The sequence below is a fragment of the Delphinapterus leucas genome, chromosome 5 (assembly GCF_059928025.1).
Source record: "Delphinapterus leucas isolate spDelLeu-1000000601 "Yukka" chromosome 5, BTC_Dleu_Yukka2, whole genome shotgun sequence".
In the NCBI taxonomy this organism is placed as follows: domain Eukaryota; kingdom Metazoa; phylum Chordata; class Mammalia; order Artiodactyla; family Monodontidae; genus Delphinapterus; species Delphinapterus leucas.
In genome coordinates, this window is record NC_143133.1 from 21,252,568 (window position 1) to 21,275,006 (window position 22,439).

A 22,439-nucleotide genomic window follows, 5' to 3' on the forward strand; every position below is an offset into this window, starting at 1 on the left:
AAATCTGTGCTCTTAATTTTTGTTCAATAACTCCTCCCATAAATAAAGAAATATTTACTAAACTTGGATTCCCTGGTTCTCCATGTGAATTCCAAGGACCAGCAGCACTGGCATCACGTGGGAATTTATTAGAAATGCAGAATCTGGGACTTCCCTGGTGGCGCAGTGGTTGAGAATCTGCCTGCCAATGCAGGGAACACGGGTTCGAGCCCTGGTCCAGGAAGATCCCACATGCCACAGAGCAACTAAACTCGTGTGCCACAACTACTGAGCCCTTGTGCCACAACTACTGAAGCCCACGCTCCTAGAGCCAGTGCTCTGCAAGAAGACGCCACTGCAATGCGAAGCCCCTGCACCGCAACGAAGAGTAGCCCCCGCTCACCACAACTAGAGAAAGCCCACATGCAGCAACGAAGACCCAATGCAGCCAAAATAAATAAATTTCTTTTAAAAAGAAATGCAGAATCTAAGCCTCCATCCCAGATCTACTGAATCAGAATCTGCCTTTTAACAAGATTACCATCGATTCTATGCACTTTCAACTTTGATAAGCACTGGTGCTATCACAGTTTGATAATCATTAACTGATAAAAATTAATCAAAAATACTTTAAAAATTATTTTTCACTGGTGTAGATGAAAAAGATCGTGAGTAGGGCAGGGAGAAGTGGGCGGCGGGAAGAGAAAAGCCACACAGTGAATGTGTAGTTAGAAATCCTTGGAAAGATTTTTGAATAATTTTGTCAATATGCAAAAAATTTTATTTTTTTATACAGCAGGTTCTTATTAGTTATCCACTTTATACATATTAGTGTATATATGTCAATCCCAATCTCAATATGTAACAAATTTTAAATGGGTTTGACTTTGCAATCTCACTTCTGAGAATTTACCCTGATTGGACAGAGTCCAAAGAGATATCCTGTATTAGTTTCCTATCGTTGCTGTGACAAATTACTACAAACTTAATGGCTTAAAAGACAAATTTATTAAAAACAGAAATTTATTATCTTACAGTTCTAGAGGTCAGAAGTCCTAAAATGGGCTTACAGAACTAAAATTAAGGTGTCAGCAGTGCTGCATTCTTTCTGGGGTCTCTAGGGTCTTTATTTCTTTACCTTTTCCAGATTTTAGAGACTACCTGTGTTCCACTGCTCATGGCTCCTTCCTTCCATATTCAAAGCCAATAATGTAGCATCTTCAAATCTCTCTCTCTCTCCCCTCTGACATTAATGCTCCCATCTCCCTCTTATAAGCACTTGCGAATTCACTGTGCCACCTGGATAATCCAGGATAATCTCTCATCATAACAATCCTTAACACAGTCACATCTACAAAGTCCTGTTCCAGTATTAGGAAGTGGAAGTATCTGGAGGTCCATTATTCTTTCTACCACAGACAAAAGAGATTTTTCTTTTTGTAAATCACAATCTTATTTTAATAGTAAACAATTAAGAACAACATAGAATTCCATTCATACAGGAGACTGTAGTATTTTCATGTAATGCAACACCACATGGCCATTAAACATGATGATTATCCCTATTTATTGAGGGAGTATTCCATATTTTGATGCTGGAAGAAAAATTTAGTTACAAAACAGTTCACAGTCACACAGAATCAGATAGATCTAAAGAGAGACAGAGAGATAGAGAAAAAAATGAAACTGGAAGTTTCTCCAATACATTAACAGTACTCATCTCTGAATAGAGAAATGTGTGGTGATTTCTACTTTCCCATTTATGCTTGTCTACATTATTTGATTTCCTTACAATGAGCATATGTTATTTTTGTCATAATATAAAATGAGAAATTTATTTTCATTTACCATACATGTTTTACTAGACATCTAAGTATTCATGAGTACTTTTTCTTAGACCAATTATTGGCAAGTTGACTTTGGAGCAATGAAACTTGACAGCCTGAAAAAGTACAATCTGCCTGTTCTGATCTGCTATTTCAATCTTAGGCTATATGCTACGCCAAGTGCCAGAATATATGAAAAGAAGTGATGGATTTAGCTTGAATGTACAAAACACAAATAAAATCTAGTAATATTGTACTTAACTTCTGGCAACCAAGTTATAACCATGATAAGTATTCTTACCTTCTTAGAGCACAATTACACTTAGGCCTTACTCACTTTTCTGCATAATATGCAAGACTGTATAAATACTCCTTAACTCCTCATGTGGGATTATAAACAGACTGGTAATATGATTTCTGTAGTAAGAAACCTATACTAGGCCCAAAAAGGCCTAGATATATTAGAAAACAAAATTACCCTGGCAGAAAAGCCTTGAGGGAATCTAACCTATGTAAAACATCTAACATGTAAAACATTTTAGAATGCTTTGAAATCTATGCAGAAGAGTTTAGAAGCAACCCAAGCTTCTAATGGCCACCAGACATCTCAACTTAAATGAGGCCTGGACATTATGGTAAGTAGCCCATGGGATCATAATGAATTATAACAGTATACTCTCATCTAGAAAACTGATTTAACATTAAATATCAAATAGGTTTCTTTGCAGATTAAATGAGATACAACATTCAAAGCATCTAGTATGGTGGATAGTACATAATTGGTGCTTATTAAATACCAGTTCTCTTTTTTTATCCATCATTTGTTATTTACAGAGAAGTATGTTCACTGAATTACTATCCTTTGAACTGGAGACATATGAATATTGAATATCTAGACTAAAAATTTCAAACAGGATTAGGGGACATAAAACATTTGTACCAAAGGGTTATTAGAAGTCAGTTGCTTAGCTAGTAAATTATATTAGTATCATTATTGTCGCAAGCCAAATGTTTGCTATTCCTTGTCCTCTGGCACTTGTACTATAAGCAGTCTGTAGACAGACGGGGTTGGGGGTAGGGGCATTCTCATTGGTCTAAGAGCAAAACACAGTTTTACCTGTCCATTACGAATATGAATTATCTCCCACAAGGGGGTTTTGATAAAGCAGGAGAATATTAATTTTAGGTGGAGACCTTAGCACATAAGAAGGACTTGGAGATATTAACAAAATCAAGCGGCTCTGTTCAATTAGATATTTAGTAATTCCAGGGGATGGCATTACGGCTTTCAAGATGTGGTGGAGGCATCACATGTGATACATAGAAAAGTGCCTCCCACAAGTCCTTAAGAATGACATTAGCCAATCTTATTTTCCATGGGCTGGGCTCCTTGCTCAGCACTTTACTTGCAATATCTCACTTGATGCACGTATGAACCCCATGAGATACAGACTATTATTAACTGAACTTTACAAATGAGGAAACGGAGAACGATAGTGGTTATGGGACTTGCTGAAATTCACACAGCTATTAACTATCACAGGCAGGATTCAAATCTGGAAAATCACACTCCAGAGCTTTATGGTGAACCATGATTCCATACTGCTTCCCTTGCTGTTCACTTTTCTGGGGCAATACCTGAAAGGTTTCTTCATAGCAAAGCTCAGTAATACACTGTGTGATTAGTTCAACTTACTGCACTTGGGAACTTTTTTTTTTAACTTTTTTTTTAACATTCAGGAAACTGAGGCAAGTTAGTAAAAATCAAATTGGTATTTAGAGTTGTTATATCTCGTTCTGAATCTCTTACATACTAATCTAATTCTGCCAATATCTTTTATACCACCCAAAATTATCTGTACTATGCATGACAAGCTCCTAAGCAATAAATAGATATAATCTAATTTTGAAGTAAAAATTGAAATAGTGTTTCTCCTCTCATCCAGAAGCTCATACTGAGCATTTTGAGAGGCATGTATTGGCAAATCATGATTTTCTGGGAAATCATCAGGGCTGGACCTAACTCAGTAATGAGGTGCCTTTTATCTGTCTTCATTCTCTTTAGCCCTGCTGGATCCACTGTTCCCTGAATCTTCTCTCGACTGCTTCCAACCCAGCTATGGTCTCTCCTCTTGCTTGATTTGTGATCCTCAGAAGCTCAATTGCCATAATAAGGTTGAAAACACAAGGCAAGTCCAAAGTAGTTCTTGATCTTGCCCTCTTCCCACCTCTGCTACACAGCTGGTCATAGGCTCCAGGCTGGTCCCCAGCAGCCTTCCTGGTCCCAAGCTCTCTTACTCCCTTATCCTGGCAAAGATGTTCTACTCCTGTTATCATAGCCAGATCCCATCTACTGGAAGCCAAGGGTAGTCTACATGGAGTCTGGTTCCTCTGAATGTGGGTGAACGTATTTCCAACTTTACCTTTGAAAAGGGTTGGAGAACACATCAAGATGCTGGGCCGGGGGGTGTCCCTAGAGAAAGCATGGAAGCTCTACACCCACCCCACCCTCCCATACCTTTTCCATTAGGCTGTTCGTGAGTTGCGTCCTTTATAATATACCAGTAAACCACAATGAGGACAAGCAGGATTTTTAAATATTCACCCTTTAGAGGTGAAACCACAAAGTCTGCATTAGCTCTAGTTTGTCTTAAGAATTCCTGGAGTTGATGCTGTACTAGTGCCTTAAACACAGAAGATGGTAAAGAAGTAACAAGTTGAAAATAAAAAGAAGAGCAAAAAAATACCCATTATGGTTCACATAAATGGACTTCTGTGTGTTCCAAAGTTGGATGTATGACAAGAACAATATGAGATAATTGAAAGAGGACATCTTCAACTACATAGAATTAGCATCATTTTTATGATTTTACCCTTCATATTTTCAACTTAGTCATCTACAAAATGATAATTCACTTACTAAATAAACATGTATTTAGCATTCATTACATTCTATGTTACGGGCCAGGAATTTTAGGCACAGTGGTATATAAGAAAACTTTGCTTGCAGAGTCTACTCATGGACGCTCAAGACTTAACTCCAGCAAATGTAGTCATTGTTTGAGATACCAGAGCATGTGCAAAAACTTGGAAAGAAAAAAGGCATGAAGGCATACCAACAGAAAAAATTTTAAAGAGTTATTTTTGTCTTTATTTTGAGGTTGTCATTAACTATTATTTAAGCAATTTGAAGCTTGAAAAATAGAATCTCCAATTCTTTTCATGCTTATTGTATTCATGACAGGAATTTAGACAATTTAATTCCTTTTTTTATCTTCTTACATGTAAAAACTTTGGTAAATGACATAACAATAAATAATGGAAGAGTAATTATGTTTGTCTTTATCTGATTTATTTAAATAATCATATATAAAGTAGTAAAAATGTTTAAATAGATTCCTTTTTAGGTAATAGCAAATCATCCAAAAACAGCATTAACATTTAACAAGCATGAGCTGCTTCTTCAAATAACTATGTTACTTACAATAAGGAGGAAAATCTCAAATTTTCAAAAAATATGAGACATTTCATCTATACAGACCCCGCATATGTGTTATTTCAAGTCAAATCATGGACACAAACTTAAGTTAATAATGTTGTAAACCATTTTAAATTAAGTTAGTTGAAATTTGTAGCATTTAGAATTGATTGATGTGATTTGTGCTGTGCTTTCTCTGAAAAGTGTCACACTAATGAGATGTAGATTTCCCATCATCACTTTGTATTGATAAAAAGGATAAGGTAAAATTTCTAAGTGTAAAGTAATATATTACTTTTTGAAATGATTAACAAAGGAAATTATTCCTATTAAATCTGACATGACACATATTTTAAAAACATAAAAAACAACTGTGAAATTTTAAAAGAAAGAATTTTTCTTTAAATGCTTTGTGACTCCACATGAAATATTTTGGTTACAATGAAATACAAAAATGATGGCTGCAATTAAAGCTGAGGCTGGTCTCTGGTGACTAATTTCTCCAGCAGACTTGTAAAATAATATTCCTGAATTCAGACTCCCTGTCCCTTTTCTCCATCATTTTCTTCTTGCATGAACACTTATTCCTTACCCCATACCTACACTTCCTCATCCATTAAAGAAGCAAAATGTTTACACTGACCTGTACAGAGGACCATTATAAAACACGTTTTACATTCCGATTTTAAATAATATGGTTTGGCTAAAGCTGGGTTGTTAATTAAAACAAACTTAGGTGATTTCAAATTATTACTAAAACAATACATGTTTATTATAGAACTAAAATGTAAAAATTTCAGCATAAAAATGATCTATATCTATATATAAAAGTACATTATACACAAAGACATCTATATTTTTAGTATTTATATAGTCTCATATATGTATATTCATATACATATTATACCCATTAAAATATCTTATGAAATCACATAACATATGTGCCATTTTGATATCTGCTTTCTTCACTTGAAAATATACTATGAAAATGTCTCATTACCAACAGTATTCTTGCTTACCAGTGGACAGAGTTCTGTGAGGTTTTTTGTTTGTTTGTTTTTTATGATGGCTCTGCAGGGTTGATTAGAGTGTAGGTAATTTGGCACTCCCATAGCTAAAACTGTAGTTCAGCCATTCTGGAATGAATTTAGCACTGTATTTTAAGAGCTTTAAATATAATTTACTGGTGTTAAAATTTGAAAAAGTCTTTTTATCTCACATTTTGGTTGTGCACAAATTTCCATTACAAGGTTATCTGTTACAATGCACTTTATAATTTCCAAAAATAATAACAGACTAAAATGCATAACAAGAGGTGTCTGGTTAAATATATATACATTCATAATATATCCATGCCATATAAAAATACTGTACCTTAAAAATTATGTAGATCAAGGAAGAATATGAAAATGCTTCAACGTTTAGTTCATATACAATTTTCATACAAGTTTTGTAAAATATTACAATCTCAGTACACATTCTTATCCATAGTACTACAAAATGGAGAATGGGGAGTATCACGTAAACATGATCAGTTTATACAGAATTCTAGGAAATGAGGACTAATGTGTGGACAGAAAGCAGATCAGTGGCTGCCAGGGCATGGTGGAGGAGTAGTATGGAGAGGGAGAGATGACAAGAAGAGAACTTCTGGGGTAATGGACATGTGTACTGTCTTGACTGTGGTAAAGATTTCACAGGTGTATGTATACCTATGTCAACCGTATTAAATTGTATGATTTAAATATGTATATATATATATTTTTAAATATGATTTAAAATGTGTGTATTTATGGTTTGTCAACTTTGCTCCAATAAAGCTGTTAAAAAAAAATAAAAAGTCTGCGGCTTCCCTGGTGGCGCAGTGGTTGAGAGTCTGCCTGCCGATGGAGGGGACACGGGTTCGTGCCCCGGTCCGGGAGGATCCCACATGCCGCGGAGCAGCTGGGCCCGTGAGCCATGGCCGCTGAGCCTGCGCGTCCGGAGCCTGTGCTCCGCAACGGGAGAGGCCACAACAGTGAGAGGCCCACGTACCGCAGAAACAAAAACAAAACAAAAAATAAATAAATAAAAATAAAAAGTCTGGCAGTACTGGGTGTTGGTGAGGATATGGAGCACCTGGAACTCGCATATATATTTCTGGTATAGAATGTTTGACATAGTTGCACTGGAAAATAGTCTTGCAATTTCTTATAAAATTAGACATATGACCCAGAAATCCCACTCCTAGATATTTACCTGAGAGAGATAAAAACAGGCCAACAACAACAACAAAAAACTGTTCCCAAGATAACCAACGATCCTGTCACAAAATACAATAGATAATTTTAGTCCTGATCGTTTTGATACCTCAGTTATTAACACTCCTGACCATTCACTTCTTTCAGTTCTCTTTTCCTTGTCCTCCCTGAACTATATTCTCTTTGTTTTCTTCCTACATATTTGGCACCTCCTTCTAGTTCACCTTTGAGATTTCATCCTCCTTAATCTAGCCATTACACAATGCTATCTTGGCTTATTCTTATAGTTGCCTTCTCTTCTTACACAATGCTCTTTCTCTAGACTAATTTCATCCATTTCCATCCTTTCACTAAATTAATATCTCACAATAACTTTCTCCTAAGCTCCAGACTTTTATCTCCAGCCACCTATAGAAGATAGGTGGAACATTCCATGGAAATTTCTCAAAGGTTCAGCAATGTCAGTACATCCTAGAATGAACATGCTCTCATGCCCACAAACACCTACAGTACCTAATATCTCAGCGGATGGCAACATCACCCGTCCAATTCCTTAAAACCTAAGCTGGAGTCAAGGATGCTCAACACCTCCCACTCCATCACCTCCCACATCAAAGAAATTACCAAGTTCAGGCAACTCACATATCATTTCTGAATTCCCTTAACTTCTCTCCATCTACACTGCCTCTCTTCTAATCAAATTTATCTTCATCTTTCACCTGGATTGCTACAATAACTGGCCTTCAAGGATTTATTCTAGTCTCTGTCCAATCTGTACTCTATGGTATGCAACATTAACATTTTAAAAATGTAAATCTGATCTTACTGCATCCCTAATCCTTCTTCTCACCCTACCCAGCCCAATTTATAATCTACTTTTCCTGTTGTTTTAGAATAATGACCAAAATCCTTAACATGACCTACAGAGCACTATTATACAGCCTGGTTCTTATCAACCTCTCCAGCTTTTTCCCCTGTCCCTTCCACCCCTTCCCCAGTCATTCTGGCTTTCTTTCCAGGCTTCCTTCCTCCACAGGGATTTTACATGTACTGATCTCTCAATATAGGATTCTCTTCTTGCTCTCCAATTTAACCTGGTTAACCCCTACTCAATACCCTGATCTCAAGGGAAAGATCATTTCCTTTACTTCTCCATATTAGGTTAGGTTTATGTCATATACTTTTCCAGAATTGGCTTATTTTATTTTATTTGAATCTACCACATTTAAAACTATGCTTTAATAATTTGATTAGTTGCATCACATCAGCTTCCCCTCTAAAGTTTAAGTTCTAGGAACAATGTTTTAGTTCATCTTTTGTCTCCACAGGGATACATTTCACCTACTGGTAATAATTTTTCACAAATAAGCTATGTATCTGGAAAACAGATCTCATCATGACTCTCCTTAAATATTACAGTGATTTTTGTATTGTCTAATGTGTCCTGAAGGGTAACTGATTATTTTTAATGTACAAGTATATTTGTAAGTTTTTATAAAATTTGGATCACAAATTCACAAAAGACTTTCATTGAAGTAGGTGTCACTATCAAAACACTTGGCTCCAGTTTGTTATTTTCCTGTTTTATTTTTTTAAAGAGGGCCTGTTGTCCTTTGATCTTGCTCTGACACCTGCACCAACCTACTTTTTTCATCTCAAGAGGTCCCTGTAGGATCCGAGATCATGTGGATAAAATTAAAATGGAGGTCATGTGATTAAAACTATTCTTCACAACTTCTCCCAAAACACACAGACACATATTCACACAAACACTTGGACCTGATTTTCAAAGGGCCCAATTTGTCTTGTAAATTTTATATCTCCATTTAATGGATTTTCTCACATAGATAGCAAAACAGAAGGTGCCTAAATTTTTGTGTTACAAAATCAGTAGTTTGTGACAGTGCATGTTCATTTCCCTTTCACTGACATTCTAATATTTCTTCAATATATTTCCATTAAACTATTTTTTAATTCTTTTTTTTTTCCAGCTGGCTTTTCTGAAAGGCTGTCTCATCCATCATTATGAAATGGTCAGATGAATATTACAATTGCTTAATGTTCCCTCTGCAAAATGTAAACAAATGGGGGTGGGAAGTAGGAGATTCTTTGAGGAACCAGCTAAGAATCATGGAATTACTTTCCAACTATTTCTTAGTAACATGCTTTCTGTTTTCAGTAAAGACAAATATGTGGTCTTAGAAGTCAACAAATCCCGTACAAAGCAGGGGAGAATTAGAATTTCTCACAGTCTTTAAAAACAATATTAATTTACAGAATTTATAAAACTACTACAGTAGGTATCAGTAAAAAATGTAGTAATATTTATCATAAAATGTGAACTTTAATCCTTAATTCTATAGAAGAATCAAAGAAAGTTACTTTTAAAAATATTATATAACTTAAAACAACTTTATGATAATTTCCCCCAATTATGTATCTCTGCTTCCACGATGAGAGGCATCATAATTCTACGTACGTCTGGTGACTACGTATCCTGAATCAACATTTAATGTTAACACACTTCAGCAATAACGCAGTAATAAAGTCTCTTCAAATAGGAAAAAAATAGTAAAAATTAATTTTTTACCCTCCTCACTCTTCCCTCCTAAACTTCCCAATCAATTTAACATTTTCTTGAGCAGTTTCCAAAAGGACTCTTAATTAAACAAGCCCTAGATATCTACTTTTTACTTATTCTTTATCAGGCCGTTATCTCTGATATAGCCCAACCAAACTAGAAATTCAGGGCTAATTTGGAATATCTCTTGTTTTCTTACAGCTTGAAGAAAAGATAAAGGTCATAAGCAGGCTTAAGGAGATGGACATTAAGTCACAAGTTAGAAACAAACAAAGGAAGTTCCTTTGCAGTAGAACTATTTAAAACATATGCCAATAAAATGTTCAAAGGATTCCTACAGGGCTCCAAAGATAAACACGTGCAATTTTTTTTTCTTGAAAAATTCCACTTACCTGAAGGTATAAACTCAAATATATAACATGGTTCAGTGGAAAAATACAAATGAAAACCATATGATATTTTATTTATTTACTAGGAATTAAAAATTTTAGTGCAGGTGACCATGAATTCCAGCTCAACCTGCTCTTAGGTGTGTGACTTGGGGAAAGTCCTTTAGCCTCAGCTTGCCCCAGCTGCCTTATCTGTAAACAGGAATAATTACAATATTCACCTCATGAAGTGTTAAATGAATAATACATGCAAAATTCTTAAAACCATGTCAGTCACACAAAGAAGCTCACTAAATGCCAGCTATTATTAACAATTTTATTATTATCACCAGCATTATTCTAATAAAGCTGGGGCACTGAAGGGACTGAGCATGAAAAACTCTAACCTGTAAGAAATCAGCAGCAATAAATCTGTGGAAGGTGCTGAGCCTCACTTCAAAACACACTGAAAAAAACTGAGAACACATATACTCCCTTCTTGGTCCTCACATGGTGAGAGAATTAAGATTTTAAATACAGGGCTATTTTTCCATATGTTTACTGCTGGCTACCTTAGAGTTCAGGAGTTTGGGAAAAAATAAACAGAAATATGAGAAAAAATGTAGAGATATTTAAAAAAAAAACCCAGAGGACACAGAAACAAAGAATGAAAATTGGAGGCAGGGAGATTATTAAAGAAATAATAAAAGAAAAGTTTCCAGAGTTGAGAAACACTATATATCTTCAGATTAAAAGAGAACAAGCTAAATGCTTCCAGATATTTAAAAAAAAAAAAAAAAAAAACTACTTGTCGCCTTACCAGGAACTAAGGAACAAGAATCAATCTGTTATCGGTTTTCTCATTGGCTATATTAGATGCTAGGAAACAATGGAATAATTCTGTCAAAGTTCCCCAAATCCCAAAACTCAGTGAAAATTGACTGTGGAATGTTTTATGCACAAAAATCCTGAATGAATGTTTGCTTATTTTTAAGTTTTTGTCTCATATTCTCTGGTCTTATTAGGTAAGTCTATAACAAAATAATCCCCAAATAAAAGCTTCAACATAAGACAGAAGACTTTGTTTACTGTTTCAGAAGACAGCCCAGAGGCTTGCAATACCAGACCAGCAGGACAACTCTGTCAGCTTGCATCTCTACATCCCTGGTGGTTTCTCCAGATCTTCCAACACATTCATATCTCAGCAGGGAAGGGTAAAAAGAAAGTTTAGTGTACTGTATGTATTCCTTTTAAGGGCATGACCTGGAATTGGCACGTATTATTTTGTCTCACATTCTTTTAGGTATAAATTAGTCACATGGCCAAATCTGGATGCAAATGAGTCTTGATGGCCCTCGCTGAGTGACCTGACCATGCACCCAGCTAAAATTTGGAAATATAATTTCAAAAAAAGAAGGGGTAAATTAATCCTGGTGGAAAAGTAGTCGTCCCTCTCACTGGTCTGTAAACATACCAAAAGCCATGCGATACTTTCTAGCCTTATGCATCATTTTAGGACATTTTCCTTTTTCACTATGTAACTAATAGTGACTACACTTAGATATCAAAGACAATTATTGACTAATATGCTTTATTTATTCCAACTCAATTAATCCAAATTAAAGTCTATTGTGCAACAGATAAATAGAAGGCACTATACAGACTTCCTTGTAATAAATCAGAACCATTCCCAGTACAAATGCAAGTTTGTGTAATACTATTAAATAAAAGTTACTTAAAACTATTATTTTAAAGTTCTTGAAATTTTTAATAATTATTTCAAGCTTATGTGGCATTTTTCCTTTATTAACTTTAATAATTATTATTACCATGTATATATTGTAGAAGAACAAGCTTTTTTCTTTTTTAATCAGCTACACCTTAAAACTTTTTAAGGAGTAAGAAAAAGGTACCAATAAACTAATTAAAAGGTTTCTATTTTTTGAGGAAAACAGATCTAAACTACATGAAACTAGAATATCAAGGAATGAAAGGATACAAAAATATCTTTTGGATATACTCATTTAGTAAGAAAAAGTGAAGACCATAAAGGAGTTGCTACAATTAATTACTAAAAGATTACATTACAAAAAATATGCTGCTGTTAGTTCGAAAGTTGAAAGTTTACTAGCACAGAATGATAGAAATAACCTTAGCGCAGCTTGAATTACTGAGATAATCTCTTCAAACTTATATTTTGCCTTTAAAAAATTTGTTCAGATGAGCAACTGGATTCAGTAACAACAGAATGTATTCTACTACTTCCTGAAGACAGAAGATTTATAAACTATTATAAGAATATTCTCTTAACTATTATTCGTCTTAATTTTGAAATTGTCTCTTTAAACCTAAATAATGCTCTGGTAGACTATTATACAGTGAAATCTCATTCACTCATTCAACAAATATTTATTACAGGGCTACAGTATGCCAGGCATTGTTCTAGACATTTGGGACACAAAAATGAACAAAAAGACACCAATAAACCCTTGTCTCAAAGAGCTCGCATCTTGAAGGGAAGACAAATAATAAAGATGATAAATAAGTAAATTATGTGGTATTTCAGAAGGTGATATGTTCTATAGAGGAAAGTAGAAGGTGACAGAGAAGATCCAGAGTGCGGGGGACTGGGGGGAAACTGGCAAAATTAAATAGGATGCCAGATAGGTCTCAGGGGAAGTGCTGTGAAGCATCCAAATATCTGGAGGAAGAGAGATCTTAGCACAGGAAGAGCCACATAAAGGCCTTAACTTGGGAGACTGCCTGGTCTGTTCCAAGAAGCAAAGAATGCCCAGAATGATATTAAGTGGCCGACATGGAAGGTCTGGGGGGAATGTTGCAAGTAGAAGACACTGAGGCTGGAAAGAACTAGCCAGTGTGGCTGCAGAAGTGAATGAATTCTGAGAGGAAGCCAAAGCCCTGATCACAGAGGCCTGCAGGCCACAGGGAAGGCTCTGGATTTTATTCTGTATGATGTGTGAACAGAAGAATGAACTAATCTGCTTTAATTTTACAAGCTGATTCTGACCGCTGAGTGGAGAACTGAATGCAGGGGTGACAGTGGAAGTAGGAGGCTGCTGAGGGAATCAGAACCGGACAAAGTGCTGGTCCAGACCTGCTGTAGAGAAGTGGCTGGGGGTTATATCTTTAAGACAATGGACAAGACTTGATAATGGATTGAATGTCGGATACGAAGGAAAGAGAAAAATCAGGGATGGCTCCTAGGTTTTCACCTAAGCAACTAAGTAAATTGAGGTAATATTGATTGACCTGTCCTTATTTGTTTTGTAAAAGAATTCACCGCATAAATTTTTTCCGCTATATGCTTCACATTTGCATTAAAAATACGGTTGAAGTAAAGATAAAACTTTGGCCATCACATCAGAAATAAAACTCCACCTTGAATCAAAATACTATGCTTTTATTTCTTATTTCTTTTCTTCCTGTGTTATATCTAAGTGCTAATTAAAAATTTAATGGATTATCTACAAATCTTCTAGTGAAGAGGACAGAAAAATCTGGAGACTAGTTTCCAATCATCTAACATCACTACACTTTGTGCTTAATGAGAGTGAAAATGAGGTAACCAACACTACACACCTGCTATTAAGATGAAGAAAAGACCATTTTATAGGCATTAAACTCCTGTGGTCAGCCAAATGTTCCTACTCACTCACCTTTGGGAGGGTAATTACCATTCTAAGATTGCTAAAGCAATAGAATACGCCTTTATTTTCCTTCAGGCTGAAAATTTTAAAATGTTTTTAAAAGTTCACTTTCCAGGCTCCTCATTTGATTTATGAGAATAAAAGTGACATTACTGCATCACCTCAATCAAATCTGATAATGCATTTCTTAACTTAATAAAAATTCCCCCCATAATAATAATGTTTATTTTGCTGTGAGGCATTTTTAATTGCATAGGGTATGCCTGTAATTGAAATGTACCCATTTTTGGTTGACATTTTCATTATTCCACTAGGCAGAAAACAGACATTACGAAATTTTGAAAATAGTCTTTGGTAATTTAGAACCGATTTTTTCAGCCATTCTTACAAGCATTCAATTAGTCTTCTCCTGAAATCATGTAATTCAGCTACTTTTCCCTTAATATATCTAATATTTTCCCCTAAACTATTAATTTCCTTCTTGAATGTCTCAAGGAAAATCAAATCTTATTACATCTAACTCTCACCCTTAATCTGATCTTCATCTTGGAAGCTTTCTTTTCCCTTGTTTTTGTACAAGGTTCTCTGCTTCACATGGTCCAGAGAATCCCCAAAATTTTAAAGTCTGTGGCTTTTTTGATCTTGACTCTGGGGCCATGAAAAATGCATGAGAAATTTTATTATTATTTTGCAAAGAGGCCCAAAAGTAACAGAAAAGGACAGTTAAGTCCTGGACCTAAATGAATTTAGGGTTTTTACCTAGGAGAGAATGGTAGCCTAGTAACTGTCAGCAGGTAAGCTTTAAAATGAAGTTAAACAAAAATGTTTCACACCCAGCAAGAGGTTAATCAGACACAGAAAGGCAAAATGATCAATGTGGAAATCTTACTCAAGGAGAACTGTGTGTCTTGGGTGTTGATGTGGGTGCAATGTCCCCTTTGAGGAATGATACACAGCCCCTCCTACCCTAGGCTGTAGTTCTGTAGGTCTAAGAGCAGGGAATGTTTTGGGGTATCATAGGTAGGAGGAGAAAGAGCACTGTAGCTATTTCACAAACTTTTGCTTCATAATTTACTTTAAACTTTTACTGATAGAAAAAAATGGACACAAGCAAGTTTACATGTGATTTTTCTCAGCCTCTCAACTGGCTGAGAGTAAGTGTATTTGGCCCGAAGGAAATCAACTCAGTAAGGTGGCACCAGAGGAGTTTGGGATCTTATTCTCCTCATGGCTTCCTGTTATTTTTGTCTTCTCCTCTTGTACCCTCAATTTTAAGATTCAATCCTTAACCTTTAACTTTTTTTGCAATATTTTCCATCTCATAATACATAATTCCAAAGATCTTCAACTGTAAGACACAACATCAGAAAAAAGATACATATAACCCCAATATTAAAATGTACCCCAAATTCAAAATTATGAAAATTGTCAAGTACAGGTCACTCACAATAAGGAAACATAATACTGACTGTGTATTAATGATTCTCAAATCTATACTTTTATTCCCATCTCTCTCCCATCGAACTGCTTATTAGTCATTTTCAGGCATACATCCTACCTCCAAAACCTGTTTCCTCTCTTCTCTTTACTACTTACAGAAATAAAAGGAAACAGTGCTATACTGATATCTCTATCAAGTCAGAGGTACCCTTTAACCTCCACTTCCTATGCTCCATTATGTCCAGTCTGCCATCAACACTTTGTTTCGTGCCTCTTATGTGTTCCTTTCTTTTCTAAGTTCTAGCCTTATCACCAAATGCCTAGAGTACTCAAACAGCACCTCAGTTGCTTCTAGGCAGAAGCAGGGGAAATATCATCATGGTAAGGGCTCTAAAGTCAAATTTCCTGCTCTCACCTCATGGGTTCACCACTTAACATGTGTGTGACTTTGGACAGATTATTTTCTTCTTATTGCTCTTTTCCTCATCTATAGACCAAGTATAGGAATAGTACTTCCCTTGTGAATTGTTATGAATACTATAGGAAGGAATACATAGAAAGCATTAGAACATCTGGAATTGTAGCAAGCACTCATAAGGTATTAGCTACTAAAACACCACATTCCAATTCATTTGACAACACTGTGTTAGTGTCAGCCTTACTAAAATACCAATTAATTCAGCCATTAAACATAAATGTGTTTAGCAAATGAGTGTTTGTTGTGTACCAGGCATTGTTCTAAGTACTAAGAATACAGTGATAAATAGAACAAATTCACTGACAAACAGGTGGGATAGGGGACAGAGACAATAAACAAGAAAACAAATATATGAAAATACCGTTTATATTGTGATAATGGTTATTAAGATAAAACCAGATGATATGATAGACACGGAGGTTGTGTCTACTTTAGGACATTAGAGGAAACATCATAAAGGAGGTGATGTGTCTTTTTAATAATGTCACATAAATGGTAATATACAATAGGTAAACTTTTGACAAGCTATTACTCAGCACAATGCCTTTCAGATTCATCCAAGTTACTATAATTTCTTATTTTACCTGTAAAATATCTTTAAAGAACTCAAGAGAAGACTAGTTTATTATATTTACACAGATATTTAACCATTTCTGTTCTTCTTCCTTCATTCTTTATGGTTCAACTTTCCTTCTGGTATCATTTTCCTGCTGTCCGAAGAATTTTTTTTAGCAATTATTTTATAACAGTTTCGCTAACAAGAACTTCTCTTCGTTTTCCTTCATCTCAAAATGTTTTTATTTCCCTTTCATTCCTGAGGGATATTTTTACTGAATATAGAATCCTGGCTTAATAGTTCTCTTCCTGAGGCACTTTAACATTTTTGTTCCACTTCCTTTTGGGCTGCACAGTTTCTAAAGAGAAGCACAAAATCACTTGAGTCATTGTTCCCTAAAAGTAATGAGTTTTTCCTGGATGCCATCAATATTTTTTCTTTGTGTTTAGTTTTCAGCAGTCTGATTATGATGTGTCCAGGCTTAGATTTCCTTGGGTTTATTGTGTTTAGAGTTTGCTCAACTCCTAAAATCTGCAGATTTATGTCTTTTGTCAAATTTTTTTTCCAGCCATCGTTTCTTCAAATACTTTTTTAACACCATATTCTTTGTCTTCTGTGACTCTGTTGACATGATGTTATGTTCAATGCCAGTTTGATTTTCAAATCTTTGCAGAGTTACATCTCTTGCGTATGTGAGACACTTAGTGGGCAGTTTGGTACCTGGGTGGTCATTGGTGGTCTATCTGTTAGTTCTCAGTATCTTTTGGTATGTGTTTAGGATCAGATACACAAATTTAGAGCTCAGGTGTGGGCCCACGAGCTTATAAATGACTTTATGGTCTCCCTTTTCTAAGCTCCTTCCCTTTTTGATCTTTGACCAGAAAGCTGAGGTTTTAATTACTCCACTCTTCTGCATACTTTCTGTGACTGTGTGCATGTACAGGCTAACAGGCAGTATGACAGGGAGAAGAAAAGAAACAGGGGTTTACTTCACCTTCTTGGGAGCACAGCTCCTCTAATTAAAGGAGAAGATTCTCCTCACTTCAAATTTTCAACCACTCTGGGCTCCTGTACCACCATTGATGCTGCTGCTTCCACAGCCACTGTGGGTTTGTCTGGAAGCTAGAGTACGAGAGAACTAAGCAAAGAAGAAAAATTTTTAAACGGGAGATATCCCCCACTCTCTCTGAATATTTGGAGGCTCCAATCCTACTCCCCATGAGAGAACTAGAGAGTTTCTCCTGGAACTCTGTCTGCACCCCGGTGCCCTCTTCTGGTGTTTCGGCTGCTTCGCATCCAGGCCAGGGTATACATGACGAAAATGGGAAACTCACTGCCAACTTGGTATATGTTGAATTCTAGTCTTCTTCCCCAGTCAGCCAGCTACTACTACGTATTTCTCAAAGACTCCAAATGAATTCTTCTCCTTGAATTCTGTCCAGATTTTAGAGCTATATTTGATGAGATATCCAGAGTAGAATATACTTACTCCATCTTACCCAAAATCAGAACTCCCACTTCACTCCTTTTAATAATTAGAATAATTCATCTATTTGCTGTTGACTCAGGTGAGTATTTGGCTTCTTAATACAGGAATATAAGATGTGGCCACAGAAAAAGAATGAAGAGGGATACAGTGGAATAAGTGGATCCTAGCTCCAAGAATCAAAGTGATAATGTAGTCTAGGAGTGTTAGTCCAAAAAGCTAGTCTATGAGCCACGTGCTCCTTGTAACAGGAACTAAGGAATATTCATCCTGTGTATTCAGCATCCAATGTAAAGGAACATACATGGCGCCCATCAAGCATTTTTTTTCTTATTGGGATCGTTCGAGAGATGGTGAAGAAATATCGAGGCAAAATGTGTTGTCAGAATTTCTGGGGTTTGGTTACTCAACCAGAAAATAATTTACCTAATCACATTACCATCTATGAAACATTTCTACTTCTCATCCTTTATGGGCAAGACTTGTCCTAAAAGACTTTGTCAAATAACTTGTTGAAACAGATATATGTAGTTTGCATGTTGTTCTCCTAATTTAGAAGTCTAGTGCTTATTTTTAAAGGATACAGGATTAATTTTGGAAAAGCTTCATTTATTGAATACATTTTGGTTTCTAGAGATGATGGTATATTTTGAATGACTGCCCACTAGGTTTTAAAATATTCCTGAAAAACTTCTGCAAAAGTATGGTTTTCTGAATTTGTAGTAGGCTTTCACTGTTGAAAATGTGAACAATTTTTATTGATCTATATACTATGGCATCCCAACTGAAGTAATTTGATAAGAAATACTTACATTACAATATTTTATATACCCTAATGCCCTTATTTTAGAAATGAGGACATTAAGACTCATAAAGATTAAGCTACTTGCCCAAGATCACATAGAATATCAGCAAAAGAAGCAAGACCATGCTACTAACCAAGACTCAGAAAGCCTCTTGATCCTGCTCTGACATTTCTGTGATTAATACAGTCTCTTACAGTTGTTTTAACAGCTCCTATAATAGCTGAGAGATTTGAATAACTTAGCAGTTTTTACCTTAAGAGGGTAAAGCTACTTCTACTTTACAATTTGGGAAAATGTCAGTGGTTTAGAAAAGTGGTTTTTTATTGTCTCAAGATAACTGCAGCCCCAAATATCATGTCTTCACATTATATTTGAAGTTACAAATGTGTTGGAGAAATTATGACTCCCAACAATTCTTCTAAATCACCATGTTATAATCCTTTTCTTATACTCCCAACACCTCTACCTAAGTTAATTCTCTGAAAAACAGCATGACTCTAAGAAGAAACAAATCTCTGCCTTTTCTACCACTGTGTACTGAGCCCTCAACTGCATATCGAAAGAAACACACCATACTGACTCCCAAGTTTACAGCTCCAGGCTGGATTTCTCTCCTGAACTCTCCACATTCATAGAATCACAGACTACCTGACATCTGCACTTCGATGTATAACAGACAGACATCTCAACATTAACATGCCCCAAATTAAGCTCTGGGTGTTTCCCTTAAAACTTTATACTACCCTTAGCTTCCCTTTAATTTGGGTTGTTAAATTTTATCTTTAATATTTATATATTTTTAAGAACCTGGGTGATGTTTCCTATTCTCTGGCTTTCCTATCTCTAAATATATTAACATAGTCATTCTACAGTATGACCTTATCATTTCAATATCTGAAATCTCAGCAGGTCTGTTGTGCTGTTTCCTGGTATGCTGGAACATATTTGTATACCACTCATTACACTATTTCAAAGTTACACACCAAGGCAGACCAGCAGGGTATAATGGAGTGCTGGCTGGTCTTGTGTCTTCAGTGGTTTTTAATCTTTAATCTTTAGGAAATTAGAGCAAGTCCCATGCATCTGTCTATCTTCCTTTATTACAGTGTTTGCAATTAGACTGATCATTTCTTCCTCAACTATCTGGTAGAGTAAATGTGCTTCTTAATGTTTTAGGCTATTGTGGTTTTGCCACATAATATTTTAAGAATTTTCTATAAAAGCTTTCTTTGCAATAGAATGTTTCTAAAAAACCACAGGTGGAAATAATGAAGTATATTTAGTATATTTAGTTTGAGTTTTCTCCTCTCGTGTTTCCTCTGAGTCAAAATAAAACAGAGTACGTGGTTAGGGTCATTTTTATGCTGAATATACTTAAATACTTAAGCCTGTTTCCAGAACTTACTGATATTTATTATAAAATACCTAGTGTCAGGACACATGAGAATTGAATAAATAAAAATACTAACAACGTTCCTGGTTGGGAAAACTCAACATTGTAAATCTGTAAATTCTCAAAATCTGTACTTGAAAATGTAATGCATTACCAATCAACATCCCATGAGATAATATCTCAGAGTTTGTCAATATGACTGTAAAATTCATTTTAAAGAATGACTAACAAAAGAGAAGAAATGTTGAAACAGAATAAAATTAAAGGAACTTGTCCAACCAGATGGTAATACATAGTCCTGACTCAGGAAAGACAACAGACAAATAAAAGGTCCAGAAACAAAGTTAGTATATGACACAGAGATCATATCAATAGTGAAGATAATTGATTATTTAATTATTGGTATTTGGACTTGTTTAACCGCTTGGAAAAAAATTACATGATCCAAATACTCATTATGCATTAATATAAATTCTAGAAAGAGTAATATTTGAAAGCAAAAAATATGGTATGAGGTAAGAATGGTGCCCTACAAACTTTTGAAATGTGGCAGCCTGGGAATAGAGATTACAAAAGTAGGAGGTTATTGTAACCAATAATCCCATGGTTTCTGGAGTGCTCACAGTATTCTTTTCTTGCCTTTGGTGGAGAGGAAGGGAACTGCATGGGAGATCACATTATAATTATGTACTAATCCACACATTTATATTTTTACTCTTTATATATGCTGTATTTCATAGTAAAATAAGGATTTCTAGAAGTTGGCATTTGCTTCTCTATAGAAGTATCCAAGTATTCAGTACTAATCATCTGATTAGTGGGCTATAACATATGATGGAATAAGAAGAAATGAGTGGATCCCCTTCAGAGCCTCCCATTCCATTCTGAAGGGCTATTCATCTAATCTATTTGTCTTCTACTGTAGGGAATATAACTGAGTTTTCCTAGTAGTGGGATGCATTTTGCTGTACCATCCCGACTCCTTGGCATTGTTACCATCGGGAATAACATGAAGCATTTACAAAGCAGATGGCCAGCTTTGCAGGCCCAGATGTGGCTTGAACCTATGACCTTATTAGCACCTACAATAAATAACTGAAGTAACTAACTCAAGCTAGTCCTAAAGGAAATTGTTAAGTGGATAACAAAACATAAGGAAAATGGGTATGCCTTTTTAAATAATTAACTAAAACATCTATTAGTTCTATAATGAAAAATAAAGAAATGGATTAATAGAGTCAAGGCAGACAAATTTTATCTGGAGCTAGACTATAATATCGAGTTTTATCTTTCATTTGAGCAAAAGAAAGAAAAGAAAAATGAAAAAATGTTAAGCACTATCTTTATATGTGAAGAACAGTACATTTTTATTATTTCTCTCTATAAAATACATATAGATGAATACAAATAATAGCACTTAAGATTATTTTCTAAATATCCAGAGAGAAAGGAAAAGAAATAGGAATATTAGTAACTACAAGATATTCCTTAGAAGAATAACTGTTGAAAAACAAAATCTAGATTCCGTATTTGCATTTTTTTAAGTTAGTAGTTAAAATTTTAAGAAAGTAAAAAATAACATGCAAAAGAACATAAATAACGTTAAATATCTATATCAACTGTCATTTAAATTTTAAAATAATTCTGTAATTAAATTTGAGAATAAGCATTATAAATGCCTCAATAACTTAAGATTTTAAGTGAGCTCTCTCTGGAAATTGTGCTTGTTTATATTAAATACTAAAATCATTTTTACTTTTTGGCTTTATTAAATAAAATTACGACTAAGCATCTTGAAGACATTTTCTGAAATGGAAAATTTCAAAATTTAAAACAAGTTACTGCTTCTTACACACGTTACACTGATAATTCCTTCTCCAGGAGAGAAGAACATTTTTTTGACCATTAGCTAAATTTTTATCCGTTTCCCAGTTTCAAAATGCTGAGTCCCTTTTGTATGTTGCCAGAAAAAAAGAATTTTTTTTTTCTGATTGAAATTATTTAAACATGTTTGCTTTAGTGTTTAGCCTTAGTTTAGCTTTCATCTCCCCCACCACCTTTGATGCAGAAATGGTGAAAGGTAGAATGAACCTTGAGAATGAATCCCATTTCTGTAAAGTTTAAATATTCAGGAATGGAC